We start from the raw sequence: 22,103 nt of genomic DNA, 5'->3' as shown, positions 1-22,103 counted from the left end.
GTGATTACAAAGCTGGCTTGCAAGCCAGCCCCCGGGAGAAGGCGCCTGAACTCGCGATGTGTACGATGCTCTGTGTGTTTTTTTTCTTTTTTGCTGCCCAGAAATAAATGCAGTTTGGAACATGCTGCTGCCTGCTTGGGACTCTGTTGCATTTCTGGGGGCCATATGGGAGGTGTTGGGGTCTCCCATAGCTGGTGAGGGTATGGCTGCTGGCCCCCACTGCCCTGGTGGGGGTCCAGCTTCTCCCCAACACTGCAAAGGGAACAAAAGGGCACAATATACTCCACGGACCACCACGGATCATTCAGGAAGTCTGCCCATACGTTTATGAGAAAAAGTAAGTCACCATTTATGAAGATATTATTTTAACAATATTTCGAAACGGGAGCGGGAGCAAGCGCGCTATGCTTCCATTCAGTACGGTGCCTGGCCATGCCCCCCTCCCTGTTCTTTTTCTGAATGTGCCTCATTATATCATGTTGTTCAATATATTAATCCAGTAGTTGGCTGCTCTATTGATGTAAATTCCTCTTGTGGGCCGGCGATTCACATTCTAGGATTGTGAACAAGGGATTCAAGTTATTCCTTTAGAAGGCAACGTTGTTATATTTCTTCATTTCTGTGTTCTTTGTAATATACTGTATGAAAGTACCTGAAAGATATTATCTGAAAATCAAAAGTATGATATATAATTTGTCATATAACAGATAGATATGGTGTGATATAATTTCAGGTGCACTGTGCCCCATATTGTTCTGTTTAAATTACTTTAACACTTTCAAGTGAGGGGCTTTTTGCTAGACATTTTATGCAGCTATATTTAATATGGATATGCAATCAGACATCCTACTATTGGTACATGAATAGCGCAGGGATCCCCAATGTGTCAGTTGACAATAGGACCCAATATATTTCTACCGGAATCTGAAATTCAACTGCAGTTTATTCATAGTCTGGAGGAGGACAGCGTACAACCTCTTGGGCTCTTTTGGTTGCTTCTAGTCACACACTCTCACTGTCTCAGTCAGCCGTTTTATGTAGCTCACCAATTTAATCTGTCGCCCACGGCAGTTGTTATTCCAAGAATCCAGCAATGTCTGAGACTTGGCCAGCCACCTATTCCAGAAGAACCTTCACCACACCCTTCCTTTCTTTGAACTGGGCAGTTTGAACCAATAACATGTCCCCCTGACTAGGCAAAATCCAAACAAAATATTTCAATGACTGTTCTGCCGCTCATTTTCTGTTATATTGTACACTGTTAGAATGAAAAAACCCACAGATGATTAGCCCCACATACCCAGTGGGCTGCCATGGCTACTGTGTTCAATGTATGGAAATGGTACTAATTGAACTTATCTCAAATACTTCTTGCTGTTTATATTCATTCTAGTTGGCTTTTGTTCAATTCAAAACCCACATCCTTTGAATACCTTCAATTTCTTTTTTGCTAGCATGATTCTCTAATAGTTTACGAATTACTGCATGCAGTTAGATGGACCATTGATATAAAATATGTCTGTCTAGCATTGCCATTTTATGAGACCTCTTTGAATACTCTATGTAAACCATGCATGTTCTCACTGTGATTTTAGTGTCTGGCATTAGATAGTGAGTCAAACACTCTATACCGTTGCCTTATTTGTAAAGTATTCTTCTTCATGAGAAGTCTCAGCTGTGATAATGTCCACGTAATCTTTCACGCATACATTCATGCTCACTTCTTCAATTATTGTTTATTGCAGTGGAACAGGTGATTCATCCTCTGCTGGAAAGTGCAGAATAGAAGTGAGGGAGAGGGAGTGCTACTATAAGATAACGTCATATTCTGGAGTCGTTCCTTTTAGACATGATTCTTTCCCTGGATCACTCAAATAGCTTACCTCTTTCTCTGGGTTTATTGCCATGTAATCCCTCCCATGTCTCTCCCTTTTAGCTTCCACCAAACATATTCGAGGGCCATATTTGCTGGGTGAAGGGTTCGGGAGTGAGGGGGTAGCATCCCGCGCAGCTTATGAACCTGCACTTCATGAACTTCAGAGGGAAGGGGAGTTCTGCCTCCTAACTATCTTTTTACTCTTGTGTGTCCACATAAGGGCATATCCAGCCTAGCCTCGTGTTTAACTCACTCCACCTACCTTAATGCATGTGTTGGCACACGTGTGGACAACATTTATAGCCCTTCTGCAGAGACTGCTTGACTACATACTGCAGACAACGTATATGTATCTTTCTTCTTCTTAATAACAACAAGGGGGTTTCTGTTTGTCTTTGGGGATTGAGTTTGGCTGCTTCCACGTGGAGTTATTACCAGCACTGCACTCACTAGATCGATAGATCTGGCAGTTCTGGCTAACAGCCTTTTCCCCAGCATTCAGGCACTTCGTATGTGAGCCCTGCCACAGGTCAAGGGAGCAACTTAATATGTGATGCTTGTGTATGGTTTAACAAAATACCTTTAATTTGTCCAAAGCAAGGGCTGGAGGAAGGTAAACAAATAGACATATGCTTCCTGCAGAGAGAGTCAGGGCCCAGGAGCGTTCGATCAAATAGAGTCAAGAGTGCTCATAAAGGCTGGAGCTAGGCCATATATATATGACTGTGGTCTGGAGTCCCAACAGAATTCTATTGTAAGACAGTCCGCACTCAGACAAAACTTCTCTGACTGACAAAGCAAAGAAAAGAGAAATAAGAAATAGTCACTCGCAGTTGTGGAATTCTTGGACATTGACACCTTCTAGGCTCTTGGCATCCACAAGGTCTGAAGTCTGTAGCCCTCTTGGCCTGTCTGTTGTTGTCCTCTCGCTTTGTATTTACAAGGCCCTGACCAATTGTCGGCCCTCTTCATGATGGTCACTGGGCACTGGTGAATGTTGATCCTTCCACATGGTCAGGCTTGTTGGGGAACTCTAGTGTTTGTTGGAGGGTGCTTTGGATAACGGATAGCTTTTTTTCGCTGTGTTTCTCTGCTGGTCTTTGGGCAGTGCCCCAACCACTTTCGAGGTCACAGTCTTGAGCATCTGTCCCTTGGCTGCATTCCATAACAAGAGCCATCTCTTAACTCTTGTAATGTTGGAATCTGATGAAATATTAACGTTGATTTGGGCGTATGATGTCATCCTTACATTTGTCATATGCTTTGCACATAGGCAATTGAAATCTGTTCAGTGCTGCCAAAATAAATGTCTAATCCTTTTCCTTTGGATATATTCAGGACAGTGCCTGACTATGTGGCCACCTGGGTGTCTTTTTACATTTCCATTTACTCCATCATCATCCACCTATTTTCTTAAATTAACATTGTTTCCACTGATTTTCAATTGGACCCCAAAGGAAGTGTGAAGAACTGGCATATAAATAAAGAATTTCACATTTAGAAAACATGAATTCATGAATGCGCACCAAACATAACACTGACTCTGGTATTATGTTTTAGGGGCCGATTCATGGAATAATTGTGCACCAAAATCGGTGGCGCAAGCGAGAAAAATCCAGCGCATGCGCGCAAATCGCACGCAAGCGATTCATGGAAGTCTGAGCGTGTGTTTTTCCAGGGAGCGGCGCCGAAACTGTGCATGGCGCACACAGGAATACACGTCACTGCATCATCCCGAATGCCGTGCGTGACGCGCACAGCCAAATCGCACAACATGTAGCGCACACACCAAAAAGGGGGCGGAACACGCAGAATGGGGAACAAGGCATGAAAATGAGGGCGAAAGTGTGGAAGTACTGCTGGGAAATACATGGAACGGCCACATGCGCGCGAACAACATGTATTCATGCAATCGAATAGGGGAAACCCATGCACACCAAAAGACAAGCACAGGCGTAAACACCTTTACCACACGAAGGCAGGCGGAAGCAGCCCGCGCAGTATAAAAGTGCATGCAAACAACAAACACGTATATACAGCTACGATGAATGTTCCATTTCTCGCAGCAGTGATCATGGGACACCGCAGGAGGAGGATAATAGCCAGGCCCTGCATTTTTTTGCCCAGGACCACCATTTTTGGGATGTTTGATGATGAGGTCTATAGCAGGTATAGGTTTCCACCTCATATAATCCTAGACCTGGTCAGGGAGTGGGAAGATGACCTTACATCACCCACCCTGTGCTCCCAAGCACTGGGCCCCTTGGAAAAGGTGGCCAATGTCCTGTATTTTTTGGCCACTGGATCATTTCAGTGGACAACTGCCATAGTTGGGGGTGTCTCACAGCCCACGCAGTCATGCTGCCTACACCAGGTGTTGGCAATCATGACTGCGCGCCCCTCAGTCCGTAGGCACATATACATGCCCAGTACACCCGCAGAAAGGTAGGCCGTGGTCCTGGACTTGTACAGAGTGGCACATTTCCCCAAAGTGCTTGGTGCCATAGATTGCACCAATGTGGCCCTACGTCCACCTAGGGCCACTGAGAACATCTACCACAACCGTAAGCACTGGCATTCCATGAACGTGCAGGTTGCATGCGATGCCCATGGAATCATCACCTCTGTCTATGCAAACTATCCTGTGTCTACCCATGACAGTTTCATATACAGAATGTCCACCCTGAGCCGGGACCTGGAAGCTGGGAAGCATGGCGACACGTGGCTCATTGGTGAATACAAATGTCTGTGCACATGCATGCATGTCACACACAGACAAATACATAAACCCAACTAATGACAACCATACTCACCTCCCCAGGGGACAGTGCCTACCCTCTGAGCACCCACATGATGGCATAACCCCACCACACCACACAGACAAATACATTAACCCAACTAATGACAACCATACTCACCTCCCCAGGGGACTGTGCCTACCCTCTGAGCACCCACATGATGGCGTAACCCCACCACCCCAGGTAAAATACAACGGAGCCCATATTGCAACCAAGGCCATAGTGGAGTGCACATTTGGACTGCTCAAGTCACGCTTCCGCTCCCTTGACCGTTCTGGTGGGCAGCTACTATATGCACCCCCAGTAGTGTGCAGGATCATTCTGGCAGCATGTGTCCTGCATAATGTTGCAACACGGCAGGGCGTACCGGTGGACATGGTGGTGCCCACATCCTCAACCACACGCACAGGCGCTGCTCATGGGAGGGGAAAGGGCACGTTGCAAGGCAGACCGGACCCAGTTTGTGGCCACATTTTTTACCTAAACTCCCACTCCTGCAGAGTGCACACAGGCCTGGCACATACCAGAAGACAATCGATGATCGCAAAGAGACAGTTAACAGTCACAACCTTCCCACCCTGAGAATGTTTCCATGGAAGTGCTACATTGTGTGCATCCCTAGCTACTTAAACATAACTAATCTGGTGAGACCAAAAGGAACATATGCAAGGTGCATGTCCCACCACCCCCCTGCAAAACAGGCCATGAAAGTCATTGGTATGTCACCCAAACCCTCCCAAACCCCATGACCCCTGTCCTCCATGCCATGCCATGGCGGGCAACAGCTAAACAGCCAACCAAATGCACAACACGTGACACTAGCGTCATTAAGTGCAACGTGAGAAATGTAAACAGGCACAAGACATTCACACCTGACATGGAACCTGATAAACACACTTAGCAAAAATCTTCCACACATACATAGGGGGTCATCATGAGTATGGCGGTACGCCATAGACGGTGGCAGTATGTCACTGGCAGAGTCTATACCGTACCGCCATATTATGAGTAACACTGGCGGGTGGCGGGCTGTGTGGTGGTCACCACAGCTGTACCTGCAGCTACCACTACCGGTGGGCCCATGTCAGCACATGTTACTGACTGTCAGGTCGCAAGGGTGCCAGGGTCGGATGCAACAGCAGCATCACCTGGAACCGCAGGGGTGGTGGCATGGCTGCACCAGCACGTGGCTGGACATCCTGCCCCTGTGGTGCACCCCTGCCTCTTCCCGCTCTATGGCCACCCTGGCCACCCTGGACTCCACGTACTTGCTGGACACCCCGCCACATGCCCGACCACTCCCAACACTGGCAGGACGCCCAGCTGAGCCCCCCTTAACCTTTGGTGGCCTCCCAACCATGGCACGGATGTACTAATGCCAATAGGAGGTGCACTGAACAATTGACATGGTCAATTGGGGTGATGGGGGCAGGGTATGTGATGGTAGATGCACCCCTGTGCTCCTGCAAGGCCGCCTGTGGACCCTGGGGATAAATGACAGTCAAGCAATGCTCAGGCACCCCAAAAATACAAGAAAAACGTATATGCAACCCCTGTAGCCCACGTGCGTGTAAAAAAAACTCCTACAATACGCTGTGGCACCCAGGAACACAAAAAGGCATACGCGATTAACACGCAGGCTACTATGACCTCAATAAATGGGGTATGTGACAAACAGGGGGACCCGCAGTGGAAAAAATAGCGTGCAATAGCATGCGCGACTCACCGTATGCCTTGCGTGGAAAAGAAATGCGCGTAGGCACTGTAACCGCTGTGAAGTAATCACATGTGAACCCCAAAGTAGGAAAAACACATGCATCGGTCTCCACTGAAAGCACATACAGCACGCTGCAGACCCACGTGGACCATCAGCACGTGCAGAGGGAAATGCCCATGCGTGTTACATCACTTACGTGCTTATGCGCTAAGGGCCTTTCCTCGATTTTCACTCAATCGTGCTGTTTTTCACATGCGGATTAACTCTGCATCAAGCTGGCCGCGTGAAAACACACAGGAGACCACGCTCCTGCCCAGAAGGCCATTTTCCTGCCCCGCAGATCCCAGAGCAGCCTCCAATGAGCAATCTGCTGCTGCCTGCCTGCTGCCCACGTGCCCTGCTATTATGTGCCTGCACATCAGCCATCTGCAGGGGTCCAGTTGCTGCGACCACCACTGCTGGAACAGAAGACTCCCGGCTGCTGTTCCATCACTCCACAGCCCAGCTCCAGGACCCAGTTAACCACCCACACCTGCCTCGGGGGTTGCCATGTTGGGGCAAACACAATCTGAGACCACTGGCAACCCCCAGCCAGAGAGGCAGAAGGCTGTCAGCTTGTCAACCACAGAAGTTGGCATCCTGGTGGAGCAAGTCCTGGGGCATTATGATACCCTCTTCAGCCAGCCATGCGCCGACAAGGATAGACGGAAGAGGACCTGGTTGGACATCGTGGTTGCCATCAACGCGGAGGGGGTGGCAACCCGCGACTTGAAACACATCCAGAAGTGCTGGAGGACTTCAGATCGAGGACCCTCATGAAAGCCTGGCGCCTCTTGCGCGCAGCAGATGCAGGGGGGTGCCAGGTCCAACTTTGCATCGACCAGTTTAGGGTCCTGGAACGCATCAACAAGTGCTTCACCACTAGGTCCTAGAGAGGCAGACCTGTCTGGAGTCGAGCGGTGAGTGTCTGGGCTATCCCATTCCACAGAGTGCATGTTGAGGTGTGGCAGGAGTGTGCAGCTTGGACATATATCAGACATGGCCCATGTATGGATGTGTGTGTTCAGGGACATAAAAATACAGAAACAAGGCAACTCTGCCTTATTATAACTGGCGCATCTCAGTTGGCCCCTCTGTAGGGCTGAAAATTTTCCAAGAAGTTCAATTTCTTCTTCAATATGTTATTCAAATTAAATACAAAAAAAGTCAAATGTATCTATGTACTTTTAGCCAGGAATGTTTATTCACATTCCCGTTTTTGTATAATTATTGATTCACATTATACTGTGTTGGGCGATCATATTTTGCCATCAATATACATTCTGCCAATGCATTTCGGTTAGAACCTTCGTCAGGGCTGTATATAGGCACTTGATTACATCATCAAGCTAATCATAATTATATATTCATCAGTTTAAATGCATTGCATGGTTTGAATACAGTATATTAACGAATTCACACATACCATTTGGTTTGTCCCACGTATATTCAATAGTTCCGCCAGATGAAAAATAAACAACCAGAAATAGCCATTTAGTTTCAGCATTATGAGCTCTATATGCATTGATTTTTAGGACAAAAACGAGTCCTACCTGATCGCTTTGAATGCGTTTTTCTCTCTAGTGTTTACAAGCCCCAAGGGCTTCTGTTCCTCTATTTCGTATTGTAACCCCCGCGGCCTCACGGCTGCGTATGTTTAGATGCGTAACGAAGCGCATATGTCCATCGTGCCTCTGTTGAAGAGATAGGCAATTAAACAGCCATTCTCATATTGTTGTATCTATTGTAAAGAGCGGCGAGTATTCGCCGATGCTTACCTAGAGTTCCAGCGTTGTCCTGCCGTCTGAAGAGAGACGTGCGCGCGCATGCCTATGTGTTTGATTTAAACGTTGTCATGGATACGGTGGCGAGGCGCCGTGGTCCAATCGGAATGCTGGAGCACGTACGCCTCGCGCCCCACCCCCGGGTGTTAACCCTGGGGCGGGGATGTCTCCATGGCAACCTCTGTTCCACTATGTGCGATAAGTCGAGCTGTCAGTGCCTTACTCATGTGTTTAACTCTTTATTCGGATAGCTAAACATACTATTTGTTAGATACACTATGTGTGATTTTTCATGGGTTTCTACGGTGCATTACGTGTATTACATGATGTAAGAACTATGCTATTACTACTATTTCTCTAAGCTCTTTTGAAAGGTGTGTCTGCCGTGTGTTAAACCCTTTCATATGAACATACTCTCTGTTAAATACATTATGTGTCATTACACATGAGTATCTCTGGTGTATTACCTATTTCACATGATGCATGAACTCTGCTGTTCCTACTATTTCTCTTTACTCTTTTAAATGGTATGTCCGCCATGTGTTTCATGATGTATGAACTACGCTATTCCTACTATTTCTCTTGGCTATTATGAGAGGTATGTCTGCCTCATTGGCAACTATTAGCAAAAATTAGCTAAGTGTGCACTAAGTACACAGCCTAGAGCTCATTATCTAAATTTCGACCAATGTTAGGTACTAATGTAGTTAGCTGAGAGCAGTGAGTCTCAATATGAATATAAAGAGCGTCAATAGTGTGTCATAAGTGCAACCCAAGACAGTTAACCTAAATGATGATTTAAATAGTGTATAGTGTTAAAAGTACTTCATCTACAGGTGCAAGCAGCAGACATTCACCCAAAATAATTTTTAAACAATTAAAACACGCAATGATTATTCAGGTAAGCATGAATGTTAATCCAAGTGTCTAAATCTATCAGTCTTATGCACCAATGTCTGGAATCCATCCAAGGTTATCCAACATCTGTGGGTATTTATGCAAAGTCAGAAATTCTAAATTACAAAAAACACATAAAGTTGATCTCCTCATTCATTCCTTTAGGCATCAGAGAACTCAAACGGTCAATCCAAAAAGTTTCTCGTTGATCCATTGTTTTTTGGAAGTTTTCATGTGGATCTCTCTTTTCCACTATCTCTAGGATAGCAAAGCGTATTTGTGCCAAGTTATGTTTCTTGTCTTGCCAGTGTCTGGCCAGAGCCGAGGTTTTGTTGTTATTGCGTATACAGGATCTGTGTTCATTCCATCTTGTTTTGACTGTTCTCACAGTTTGACCAACGTAATGTAAACCACAGGGACATTTTATAGTGTATATCAAGTTTTGAGAGTCACATGTCCCGAAGCTTTTTAATTTTATAGTTTCTCCTGTGTACGGATGTCTCAAGGTATCACCTTTCATTATGTAGCCACAGTTGCTACAATTCAGGCAGGGAAAAGTACCACATCTTTTCGTAGTTTTCTTTTTCTGTGCTGGTTTGGTTTTTACAAGTTTATCCTTCAGATTGTGGCTTCGTTGATATGCGAATGTCGGGGCCTCTTTGAATAGGTGTTCTACTCGGTGGTCACAGGTCATTGTGTTCCAGTGTTTTTTAATGATTGTCTTAATGCGGTTACTCTGTCTTGAGTATTTTGATACAAATACTAGGGGAGATTCTTCATCCTTTTTGATTTTTGTTTTCAATAGGTCTTCCCTTGTCTGTGTCGCTATGCGTGTTTCCGCTGCTGACACTTCTTCTTGCATGTAACCACGCTCAAGGAATTTCTTTCCCATTTCTTTGACCTCCTTTTCATACTCTATTGGATCACTCACCAATCTTTTCACACGAAGCATCTGACTGTATGGTAAGTTTTTGATGAGGCTTGGTTGGTGAAAGCTTAGCCGTTGAAGTAAATTATTCCGGTCTGTGGATTTACGATAAATAGTGGTCTGATATCCTGTGTTTGTTATTCTAATTTGTACATCCAAGAAATGTATACTTTCTCGAGAGTATTCATGTGTGAACTGTATTCTTGTGTCTATGCTGTTTAGGTAATCAAAGAATTCAAGTAGTTCCGATTCGCTGCCTTTCCATATTCCGAATATGTCATCAATATATCTTATCCAGATCCCTAGCTGTTGCTGCCACCGTTGGTTAAGTAGAACATTTTCAGTTTCAAATTTGTGCATGAATGAGTTAGCGTAAGAAGGGGCCATGGTAGCCCCCATCGCTGTGCCAGCTACCTGTAGGTAGTAATTATCTTTGTATCTGAAGTACGAGTTGTTGCTAATGAACTCTAGGAGTGCCATTATAAATTATTTTTGTGCTCCTATTTCATCTGTTCTAAGAAGTATCCACTCAACTGCTTCATTTCCTAGATCGTGTGGGATTGATGTGTATAAGCTCTTGACATCGATTGTAAAGCAAATGTTTCCGGAATCAAATGGTGTTGAATTAAGATGTTGCAAAAAATGGGTGGAGTCTCTGATATATGTACTTGTTTTTTGAATAAGAGGTTGTAGGAAGTAATCCACATATTTACCAAGGGGTTCTAGGATACTGTTTATCCCTGCAACGATTGGTCTTCCTGGTGGTTTTACTAAATCCTTGTGCACCTTTGGGAGAGTGTAAAAATGTGGTATCTGTGGATATAAGTTTGTCAAGAATTTCTTTGTGCAATGGTTAATCCATTCCAGTTCCTCTGCTCTATCCAAAAGAATTCCCAAATTCTGTTTAATTTCTGCTGTTGGGTCATTTACTAGTTGTGCATAGGTATTGCTGTCTCTGAGTTGCCTTTCGCATTCTTCGTTGTAATCCGTCGTATTCAACAGTACTAGACCACCACCTTTGTCTGCAGCTCTTATTGTAATGTTTGAATCACCATATAAATCTTTTATTAGTTTTAATTCATGTGGTTTCATATTGCGTCCAGTTTTAGACTTGAAATGTATTTTTTCAAAATCTCTTGTTACTTGTTTTTGAAAAATATCTATTGATGGAACACTAATTGGAGGGATAAAAGTGCTTTTACTTCTGAACTCTTTCAGAACCTCTTTTTTTTCTTCTTCCTTTTTGTTTTCAGTTTCTAGTTCCTCAAAAAACACTTTTAGCTTCATTTTCCTAATAAGTTTGTATAGTTCAATTTTGGTTTCAAATAAAGTGCTATCATATGTTGGCACAAAGCTTAGGCCTTTTTGTAATGTCTGTAGTTCTTGAGTCGTCAATATTCTTGTTGATAGGTTTATCACGATGTTTTCTTTTGTTGTAACCTTGTATTCGGTTTCCCTCTTTGTCTTTCTCTTCCCCCTTCTTGTTCGCCTCTGCCTTTCTCTAAAAAAGCTGTTCTTCCTCTTGTTGAGGCTTCTGAGGGTCTTGTGTACCCTGAGGTTGTTGGCAGATTCTCTTCTTCCACATTAGTAGACTCTCTTTCCGTGTCTGTTCCTGAACTGGACGTTTCACTAATGTTCGTAGGTTTAGGTTTTCTTATTGGAGGACCATATTTGTCCATCCAGGTATAAACTTCATCCTTTAAATAGTCGTATGTATCTCTTTTAAATTTTCGAATCTTTTTTGTTTCAAGCTGTGCCTTGTATTCAGCTAGTTTGCTATTGATTTCTTCCAAGATTATGTCAACCTCTTCTCTATTTAATGTTGCCACGAGTTCTTTCTCTATCTCTTGGATTTCATTGTTGAGGTCTGCTAGATTGTTTGCTAGCTCTTGGATAGTCAGAAGTATGAGGTCCAATGAGCATTTATTTAATATGGCCTCCCATTTCTTGACAAAGCTCTTACTCTCTTTGCACAATGTCGGTCGTAGTTGTATTATTAGACCTCTTGGGATCCTTTGACTCTTGTGGTATCTCCCTAATGTAATTGCATGCAATTTGCGATTTATTTCCTTACGTATCAGATATTCCAATTGTTTAATCTGTTGTTTAGGATCTTGTCTTAATGCGGTTACTCTGTCTTGAGTATTTTGATACAAATACTAGGGGAGATTCTTCATCCTTTTTGATTTTTGTTTTCAATAGGTCTTCCCTTGTCTTCTTACTGCTTGCCCCAAATCCGCTGTCTTTGATTAGCCCGAGAATTGTTTCTGCTTCTTCTGTTGTAAAGCCCAACGTATCTGCTCTATTACTAGTCAGAGCCTCAATCTCTATAAATGACATTCTTATTTTGGGTCTTCTTATGCTAAAATTTCAAGATCAGTGTGCCTCCACCTCAATTGTGCTGAGAGAGAGAAATTACAGAAGTATCGGAGAGGTGGGCACCACAAGTTTTTTCTTTGCTTCAATTGAATATATGAATTTCACCTTCAGTGTCAGATTAAATTGATTTTAACCTGGAGCTACCAGTTCAAACCTAGTCCTATAGCACAAGGACCTTAATAAACTAAAAATACAGAAACAAGGCAACTCAGGTTGTCGCCAATGGGTTCCTCCATGTACTGGAGGGTCTGGCGACCTTCTCCTCAACTGAACCCTCAATGTGCCAGTCGTCCTCTGCGCCATCTTCCCACCCAAGTTTCACCTGGGACCCCTTTGGAGCTGGAGGTCCAGCAGGGGTGGCCACCCCACCATGGAGGACGCACAGGTATCAACAAGCAGGGCACTTGCACGTGCACAACAGCGCTGGGGTATTCCATCAGCCTGGATGCCGTCGTAGTGCCAGAGGCAGTTGAATTGGAGGCAGCAGCAGGCTCAGCATAGGAGACATCATGGCTCGGGCCATCAACATACCGGGAGCAGGCATCGGCTGAGGGGCAGAAGGACCCAGGACTGGGAGTGTCTTCCATGTGGCAGTGGTTGGGCCAGCAAATAGATGCAGAGCATGCGGCGGGCGTAGAGGGCACGGCTCAGGATGGCCATGGCGGAGAACTCCATGAACCGGGCTTTGAGGTTGTCTGAGTGCCTCGAGGCAACTCGTAGGGAGTTGGTGGATGCCATGGCTGCATCCCTGCGAGACCTCGAGGCCAGGGAACAGGCCCGCCTCCGGAACAAACGACATGGAGTTCAATGATGCCCTGGCCCAGGACATCAGTAAGTGAGCCGTCGGACTAGCCCACTGCCTTTGTACATAGTTATTTAGGTATAGGTTTCCTTTCTTTTAATTTATGATTTGGAGTCCACAGAATTTGCTCCTCCTTTTTGTATATAGTTCTGTTTTTAATAGTACATTTGATAGTTTTCCTTTATTTTTGGGATCATGGACCCTTGTAACATACATTGTGTATAGTTCCGGACATGTACATACTTTCTTTTTTACGTCATCACATGGAGTAATGGTTTTATGGTTTTCAATTTTGGATTTATTTCTATGGACTTTGGCGATGGACCACTTTTCTGTTTTCATGTCTTGGAGTTTAATTTTTCCTTGGATTGTACTTTCTTTTTGGTATTGCATTCATAATTTCTTCATTTGCATGTGTGGTTTTGATTTTGTCATTTTGTTTTCTTTTTAATACATTTCACGAATCTTCATTATTGGTGTGGTCTACTCACATTAGTTTTGTGCATGTGTCAGTGTCCATTGACTCTGTCATGTGTCACCACTCTGTGGCTCTGTTGGACATGTCTTTGGGTGCATGCGTGTGCTTTTTTGAATGTCAAGGCATGGTACTTTAGTGGGGAGTGGGTACAACATATGGTTGTGTGTTTGGACTGGGGTGCTGCGGCGTGGGGTGGGATTTGGGTTGGCATTTCTGACATGGGCCTCTATTCTGACAGCACGTTGGGTGGGGGGACATGAGTTGGGGCCTGCTGGCAGGTTGCCGTCAATGGGGGTGGGGTGAGGGGACATGAGTCAGGGCGTGCTGGCAGGTTGCCGTCAGTGGGGGTTGGGTGGGGGGCATGAGTCAGGGCCTGCTGGCAGGTTGCTGTCAATGGGGTGGGGTGGGGGGACATGAGTCGGAGCCTGCTTGCAGGTGCCCGTCAATGGGGGTGGGGTGGGGGGACATGAGTCAGGGCCTGCTGGCAGGTTGCCGTCAATGGGGGTGGGGTGAGGGTACATGAGTCGGGGCCTGCTGGCAGGTGCCTGTCAATGGTGGGGGGACATGTGTTGGGGCTCACAAGGGTATGGTACGATGTGGGCTGCCTGCAGGGCACGGTCAGGGGTTGTAGGGGTGTCCCCTGTGGTGAGTGCTGCCTGCGGGGCATGGGGAGGGGGAGGGCACACCCCGGAGGGCCCACACTGCCAATTTGCATGTATTGCTCACTCGCATACCCCGGAATACGCGTACCCCGCACGCACCAGCGAAATCACGTGTAAAGCACACTCGCGTACCCCGGAATACACGTACCCCACTCGCACCAGCAGAATCACGAGTAAAGCTCAATCACGTACCCCGGAATATACGTACCCCGCTCGCGCCAGCGAAATCGCGTGTGAAGCACACTTGCGTACCCCGGAATACACGTACCCCACATGCGCCAGCAAAATCGTGTGTAAAGCTCACTCACGTACCCCCATATTCATGCGCCAGTGTAGTGAGGAGCCACATGCACCCCCTGCAAGCAGCCCACACCACAGGGGTCCACCCTACACCCCTGACCGTGCCCCGCAGGCAGCCCACACCACAGGGGACACCCCTACAATCCCTGACCATTACCCGCAGGCTGCCCATCACCCTTAGGCATGCCCCGCAGGCAGCCCATCCACCCTGACCATGCCCCGCAGGCAGACCATCCACCCTCCCCATGCCCTACATGCAGCCCACACCACAGGGGGGACTTTTTCCATGCAATTTGCCAGTTCGCGCGAGCGGGGTACGCGTATTCCGAGGGTGCGCAGGGAGTTTTACATGCGATTGGCCTGGCGCAAGCGGGATACGTGTATTTCAAGGGGTGCGTGGGGAGTTTTACACACACAATTGGGTTTTTTGCCTGAGGGCTGAGTGGCGTTTTTAGCGCAATTTCATTGTTGGGGGCTGTATGCTGGTCCACATGCCTTTGTGCCATGTAGGGGATTTGTGCGGCTGTTTTTGGCACACGCGGCAGGGTTGAGGGCATTACTGGCGCTGCTGCAGGATCGCAGTGCCACCGCTGGTTGTGGATGTTTAAATCCATGAATACTCAGTGCGTGAAAATGGGTTTTGGCGCACGTGGCTGGCACACTGTGCACCAGCCGCGTGCGCCACTTCTGCGCTTGATTCCATGAATTACCCCCTTAGTGTGTTATATATATTTAAATCAAAACAATGTCATGTAATTTCTAAGCAAAATTGTAGGTATAATTATTTATTGTAAATGACAAGGTGTGGATTTGAATCTAGGTAGCTGTGTGCTAGTAATCACTAATATATTTAAATCAACAGAACATTTCCAGGTAAGTGCAAGCAGCACTCCAACTCCTGCCAACCAATCCACTATAGTTAGTATTGAATTGTAGTCATTAGAAGAGAGAGGAGAGTGGACATGCGCTTTGCACCATTACAATGAAACAAAACAGTAATGAATTAAAGTTTTAATTTGGAACAGCCGACACGTGTTTCGACACACAGGTCGTCCTCAAGTCGCGCACGTTTGCTAAAGTGGGAAAAATCCTAATGGAGCGCCGTATACGTGTACGGCAAAGGTAAGCAAAGAACATCAAGTGAAAGTGACGGGCACAGCGAAGTTAAGCCACAGTGGCAGTCGTAACTATATCACTAGTCAAATCGAGTAGCGTGAAAACCGCAGGGGAATCCCAGATCGTGCCGCCGGCTTAACTTCGTTGTGCCCATCACTTTCACTTGATGTTCTTTGCTTACCTTTGCCGTACACGTATACAGCGCTCCATTAGGATTTATTCCACTTTAGCAAACGTGCGCGCCTTGAGGACGGCCTGTGTGTCGAAACACGTGTCGGCTGTTCCAAATTAAAACTTTAATTCATTACTGTTTTGTTTCATTGTAATGGTGCAAAGCGCGTGTCCACTCCCCTCTCTCTTCTAATGACTATAATTATTTATTGCATGCTTATTTTTAGACAGAAGTGAACATTTTTTCCAGCCATAGATGCAGAAGCCTATTTTGTCAGTGTTAACACTTATTAGAAAAAGGGAGATTCACAACACATGAATATGAGCATGATATAATCAGAAGTGATCGTTTTTAATATATTTTTGAATTGTATACATTAATTATTGAAACATGAATTATGAAATAATTGCACTTTAAAGGCTTATTTTTATGAAAGGAAATCATTATTTTATTCAAATTGCTTACTTTTTGTAACATTTTTGCAGAGCATCTTTTTTGTGAGAGTAACATATTTGCAAAATGGTCAAGGTTTCCATTGTTCCAAAAAAGCAAAGTTAATTTGTCCAACCCAGTTTCAACCTCTTATTATAATTATGCTCAAAAAGATTTTAAGAGGGTCCAGTGGGATTTTAATATGACTACTATGAAGAAGGCAGTTATAATGAAGAATTGCCTGTGAAATCCCTGGGAAGAAGTGGAAACTAAGATGTTCGGTATTTGTATGGATGTTTAAAGAGAGCACATTTCCTTTTTCTTGTACTTTTATTATCTAAAGTGATAGATTTTAATGTGCTTGCACTTTTATTTTCTGTACTAACAGTTTTGAATACATCATTGATTTTTTATTAGTTAGTGATATATGAATTATTAAAAATAATGTCTTTGACAATTGTAGTTAACATTCATATGATAAAATATTACAATTGTTTATTAATTACTGAAAAAAGAACATTTTTATAGGCATCTTTTATGAAATAAATCACAATTTTGTTCAAACTGGGTCCTTTTGGAAAACATTTGCAAAACATCTTTTTTGTGGGAAGGACATTTTTGCAAAAAAAGATCAAGATATAAATGTTTCAGCAAAGCAAAGTTAATTTGGCCCATTACATGTGATTTTAACAAAACACAACACATGGAATTAATTTTCAACAAACCAAAAATACCTACAAAAAATAACCCCTTTCTTTCTTTGTTTTTGGTGGGGTTCCCACCCAAACCCTCCTCTTTTAATTAATACGTTTGTCCAACCCCAAAATTACTATTCCCATTCCCAACTACATATATAGAGTTTTTTAAAAATCATTATTTTTTGTAGGTGTTTTTGTTTCATTAAAAATTCGAATTGTTTTTTCTGATTCATTGAAATCACTGCAATCCAACTTGTCCAGCCCTACTTTTTAACGATTATGCTGAAAAATGTTTTAAGATGGTACATTGGGACTTTAATTTAGCAACTATGCAGAAGGCAGTTATAATGAAGAGCCAGCTGTGAAATCCCTGTAACAAAGTGAAATCTAAGATGATGTGTACTTTATGTAAATGTTTTGGATGTCACATTTCCATTTTCTTGTACTTTTATTTTGTGAAGTGATAGATCTGAATAGATTACTGAATGCATTTTCTTAGCTATTGAAAAAATAATCATGAAATATTAACATAAAAATATATTTCATCTTCTTCCTATGAGTATTATTATTATTATTATTATTATTATTATTATTATTATTATTAATAATAATAATAAATACACGTCTTTATTCATTATTGAAAAGAATAATTTTTTAATAGGCTTTGTTTTATGAGGTAAATCACAATTGTTTTAAATTGGTTTTACAAACATGTTTTAATGAGGGATACTTATTTGTGAAAAGAGTAAGATCTGCAATGTTCCAGCAAAACAAAGTCATTTTGTACATCCCTGGTTTTTAACCACTGTTTACGTTTATGCTGAAAAAGGTTTCGTGAGCCTCCAGTGGGATTTTACATTTCATTCCAAGGGTGCAGTTATATTGAATATCTGCCTGTGAAATTCTAGTGAAGAAGGGAAAGAAAGACGCTCTATATCTGTATAAATGTATTTTAGAAGGAACATTTTCTTTTCATGTGTACTTTTAATCTCTGAAATAACAGTTTTAAATAGATTTTTGAATGTTGGTTATTCATCATTGAAATATCAATTATTAAATGTTATACTTTGCATTACTAATGAAGCTATTGTCATTTGTATTAATAAATATTACCATTTTATTAATATTTATTATAATTTATTATATAATTGAAACTTTTTGTAAGCTTAATTTTACCTTAATATTTGTTATAACTCATTATTTAATTGAAAAAAATAAACTTTTGTAAGCTTAGTTTTATGAAAACCAATCACAATTGTATTCAAACTAGGTCCTTTTTGAGACATTTTTGCAAAAAATATTTTTTATGATGGTGAATTTTTTTACAAAAACGGCAAGATTTGAAATGTTCCAGCAAATCAAAGTTCATTTGTCCAGCCCCACATTTTATAAACTGCCTAGATTATGCTGAAAAATATTTTGAGATCAACAATTAGTTATTAATTGTGAAGGCACGGCAGGAAGGTTAAGACGCAAAGTGTATTATGAATGTAATTATCCGACCTCACACTGAAATAAACGGTCATGGCTTAAAACCGCATTAAAAAGCACAAATCACAGAATAAAGGAATAGAGCTTAACCAAATTGCCCCTAAAATCTATTAAAATGGCGGTGTGGAACACTAGGGGAATCTTATTAAAACAAATACAAAGCACCCTTTGGACAACTATGACATTATTGCATTGCAAGAAACTTGGATAATACCACAGCCTACACTTCCCAATTATGAGACATGCTGGATCCCTGCGATAAAGCAAGCTAAAGGACAACCTATGGTAGGCTTATTAACTGCCCTTAGACTAGATCCTAGCAGACATGTTTCTCCATGGCTATCCCCTCATCCATGTATCCAGCTGTTAAAAATGAAAGTTGCAAATGCATCGCATCCCTTGGCCTGCCACACAGCAATTCTGAATGTATATTGGAATTCCTCACTAATATCTGATGAGGACTTACTTAAACATATAATCCAGATGCTAGACACAATTGAAAGTGAGGCGACTTACCATACACTTTTGATTGTGGGTGATTTCAACATAAGATGTTTAAATCTAACTAATAAATTACCCTCAGCAAAAAGTGCAAGATGGATGGCTTTGTTGGAGGAAAGAAATCTCACCATGCTAAATGGAACAATTGAAGGAGACATCCCTCCTAGGCCTGCGTGGAAGACAAATGACTCCACAGCTATATTAGATTATGTATTTATATCAAACCAAGATCTAAATCATGTGTCGAGCTTTACTGTAATTCCTACTATTGATAGGGACCATAATATAGTAGAAATAACTTGGAACTTAAACTCATTTCCAAAGAAACAATACTATAAAAATTATCTAAAGCTAACAAATGGCAGAAATAGAATCAAATGGACTAGCCATAAACTAGAACAATTACGTGATGTAATAACTCCTGTTTCTGGAGCGGTACATTTTCTAATTTCTTGTACTTTCATTTTCTGAAGAAATAGATTCAAATAGATTATTGAATTAATCTTATTAACTATTGAAAACATTAAGGGGGTAATTCATAGAATGCAGCGCACAAGTGGCGCACGCGGCTGGCGCACAGTGTGCGCGTGCGAATCCCTGCACCAGCCGTGTGCGCTAAAATCCATTTACGCGCACAGCGTATTCATGGATTCCAGCCACCAAAACCAGCCGTGGCGCACAGTGGCGCAGCGACCCTGCAGCAGCGCCAGTTACGCCCCCAAGAACGCCTCTCGCGCAGGGAAAAGCCATCAAAATCCCCAATCTAGCGCAAAGGGCTGCGCTAACCCTGTACCAGCACGGCAAGCGGGCTACGTGTATCACTGGGGTGCGCGGGAAGTACCTCACGCGATTGGCCCTGTGCGAGCAGGGTACGCGTATTTCAGGGGTGCGCGGGAAGTTCCACACACGATTGCCGCAGGGTATGTGTATTTCAGGGGTGCGCGGGAAGTTCCACACGCGATTGGCCCCGTGCGAGCAGGGTACGTGTATTTCAGGGGTGCGCGGGAAGTTCCACACGCGATTTCAGCAGGGTACGTGTATTTCAAGGGTGCGCGGGAAGTTCCACACGCGATTGGCCCCGTGCGAGCAGGGTACGTGTATTTCAGGGGTGCACGGGAAGTTCCACACGCGATTCCAGCAGGGTACCTGTATTTCAGGGGTGCTCGGGAAGTTCCACATGCGATTTCAGCAGGGTACGTGTATTTCGGGGTGCGGGGGAAGTTTCACACGCAACATCAGCAGGGTACGTGTATATCAGGGGTGCGCGGGGAGCACCACATGTGAATTGCACGTGTGGGTCCTCCCAGGTGTTCCCTCTACACCCTCCATGACCCCTGCAGGTGGCTCACACCACAGGGGCCTACCCTGCACATGTCCTGCAGGCACCCCATCCACCATGGCCATGCCCCCCAGCCAACCCACATGTCAACTTGCACTACTGCCCACCAACGCATGTCCCCCTGCACCCCCAGCCACCAGGGGCACCCTCCACCAGGCCCCACCCATGTCTCCCACACCCCACCCCCCAGCACTGTGGGGCACCTGCCAGCAGGCCCTCACCCATGTCCAACTCATGTTCCCCACCACCCCCACCCCCCAGCACTGTGGGGCACCTGCCAGCAGGCCCCCACCCATGTCCAACTCATGTTCCCCACCCCCCCACCCCCCAGCACTGTGGGGAACCTGCCAGCAGGCCCCCACCCATGTCCAACTCATGTTCCCCACCCCCCCACCCCCCAGCAGTGCAGGGGCACCCTCCACCAGGCCCCCAACCATGTCTCCCACCCCCCCCACCCCCCAGCACTGTGGGGCACCTGCCAGCAGGCCCCCACCCATGTCCAACTCATGTTCCCCACCCCCCCCACCCCCCAGCACTGTGGGGCACCTGCCAGCAGGCCTCCACCCATGTCCATCTCATGTTCCCCACCCCCCCACCCCCCAGCAGTGCAGGGGCACCCTCCACCAGGCCCCCACCCATGTCTCCCACCCCCCCACTCCCCAGCACTGTTGGGCACCTGCCAGCAGGCCCCCACCCATGTCCAACTCATGTTCACCACCCCCCACCCCCAGCACTGTGGGGCACCTGCCAGCAGGCCCCCACCCATGTCCAACTCATGTTCCCCACCCCCCCACACCCAGCAGTGCAGGTGCACCCTCCACCAGGCCCCCACCCATGTCTCCCACCCCCACCCCCCAGCACTGTGGGGCACCTGCCAGCAGGCCCCCACCCATGTCCAACTCATGTTCCCCACCCCCCCACCCCCCAGCACTGTGGGGCACCTGCCAGCAGGCCCCCACCCATGTCCAACTCATGTTCCTCACCCCCCACCCCCCAGCACTGTGGGGCACCTGCCAGCAGGCCCCCACCCATGTCCGACTCATGTTCCCCACCACCCCCACCCCCCAGCACTGTGGGCACCTGCCAGCAGGCCCCCACCCATGTCTCCCACCCCCCCACCCCCCAGCACTGTGGGGCACCTGCCAGCAGGCCCCCACCCATGTCCAACTCAAGTTCCCCACCCCCCCCACCCCCAGCAGTGCAGGGGCACCCTCCACCAGGCCCCCACCCATGTCTCCCTCCCCCCACCCCCCAGCACTGTGGGGCACCTGCCAGCAGGCCCCCACCCATGTCCAACTCATGTTCCCCACCCCCCACACCCCAGCACTGTGGGGCACCTGCCAGCAGGCCCCCACCCATGTCCAACTCATGTTCCGCCCCCCCACCCCCCAGCAGTGCAGGGGCACCCTCCACTAGGCCCCCACCCATGTCTCCCACCCCCCACCCCCCAGCACTGTGGGGCACCTGCCAGCAGGCCCCCACCCATGTCCAACTCATGTTCCCCACCCCCCCCGCCCCCCAGCACTGTGGGGCACCTGCCAGCAGGCCCCCACCCATGTCCAACTCATGTTCCCCACCACCCCCACCCCCCAGCACTGTGGGGCACCTGCCAGCAGGCCCCCACCCATGTCCAACTCATGTTCCCCAGCCAACATGTCATCACAATCTAGATCCCTGGTCCCTATGGTCAGCCT

At 45.7% G+C, this 22,103-nt stretch overlaps 1 long non-coding RNA gene across 1 annotated transcript in view; it reads left to right on the top strand.

The window, feature by feature from the left end:
* Positions 1 to 251: 251 nt before the first annotated feature.
* Positions 252 to 22,103, top strand: part of LOC138473653 (uncharacterized) — a 364,156-nt gene continuing 342,304 nt past the window's right edge. Inside the window, exon 1 of the long non-coding RNA XR_011268829.1 lies at positions 252 to 337. This is a non-coding gene — a long non-coding RNA (uncharacterized lncRNA). The remainder of the gene's footprint in view (positions 338 to 22,103) is intronic.

This window comes from Ambystoma mexicanum, chromosome 8, assembly GCF_040938575.1.
Source record: "Ambystoma mexicanum isolate Mex_15411 chromosome 8, UKY_AmexF1_1, whole genome shotgun sequence".
NCBI lineage: Eukaryota > Metazoa > Chordata > Amphibia > Caudata > Ambystomatidae > Ambystoma > Ambystoma mexicanum.
The sequence above is the reverse complement of the archived record's forward strand: the minus strand, read 5'-3'. Positions and strand labels throughout refer to the sequence as shown.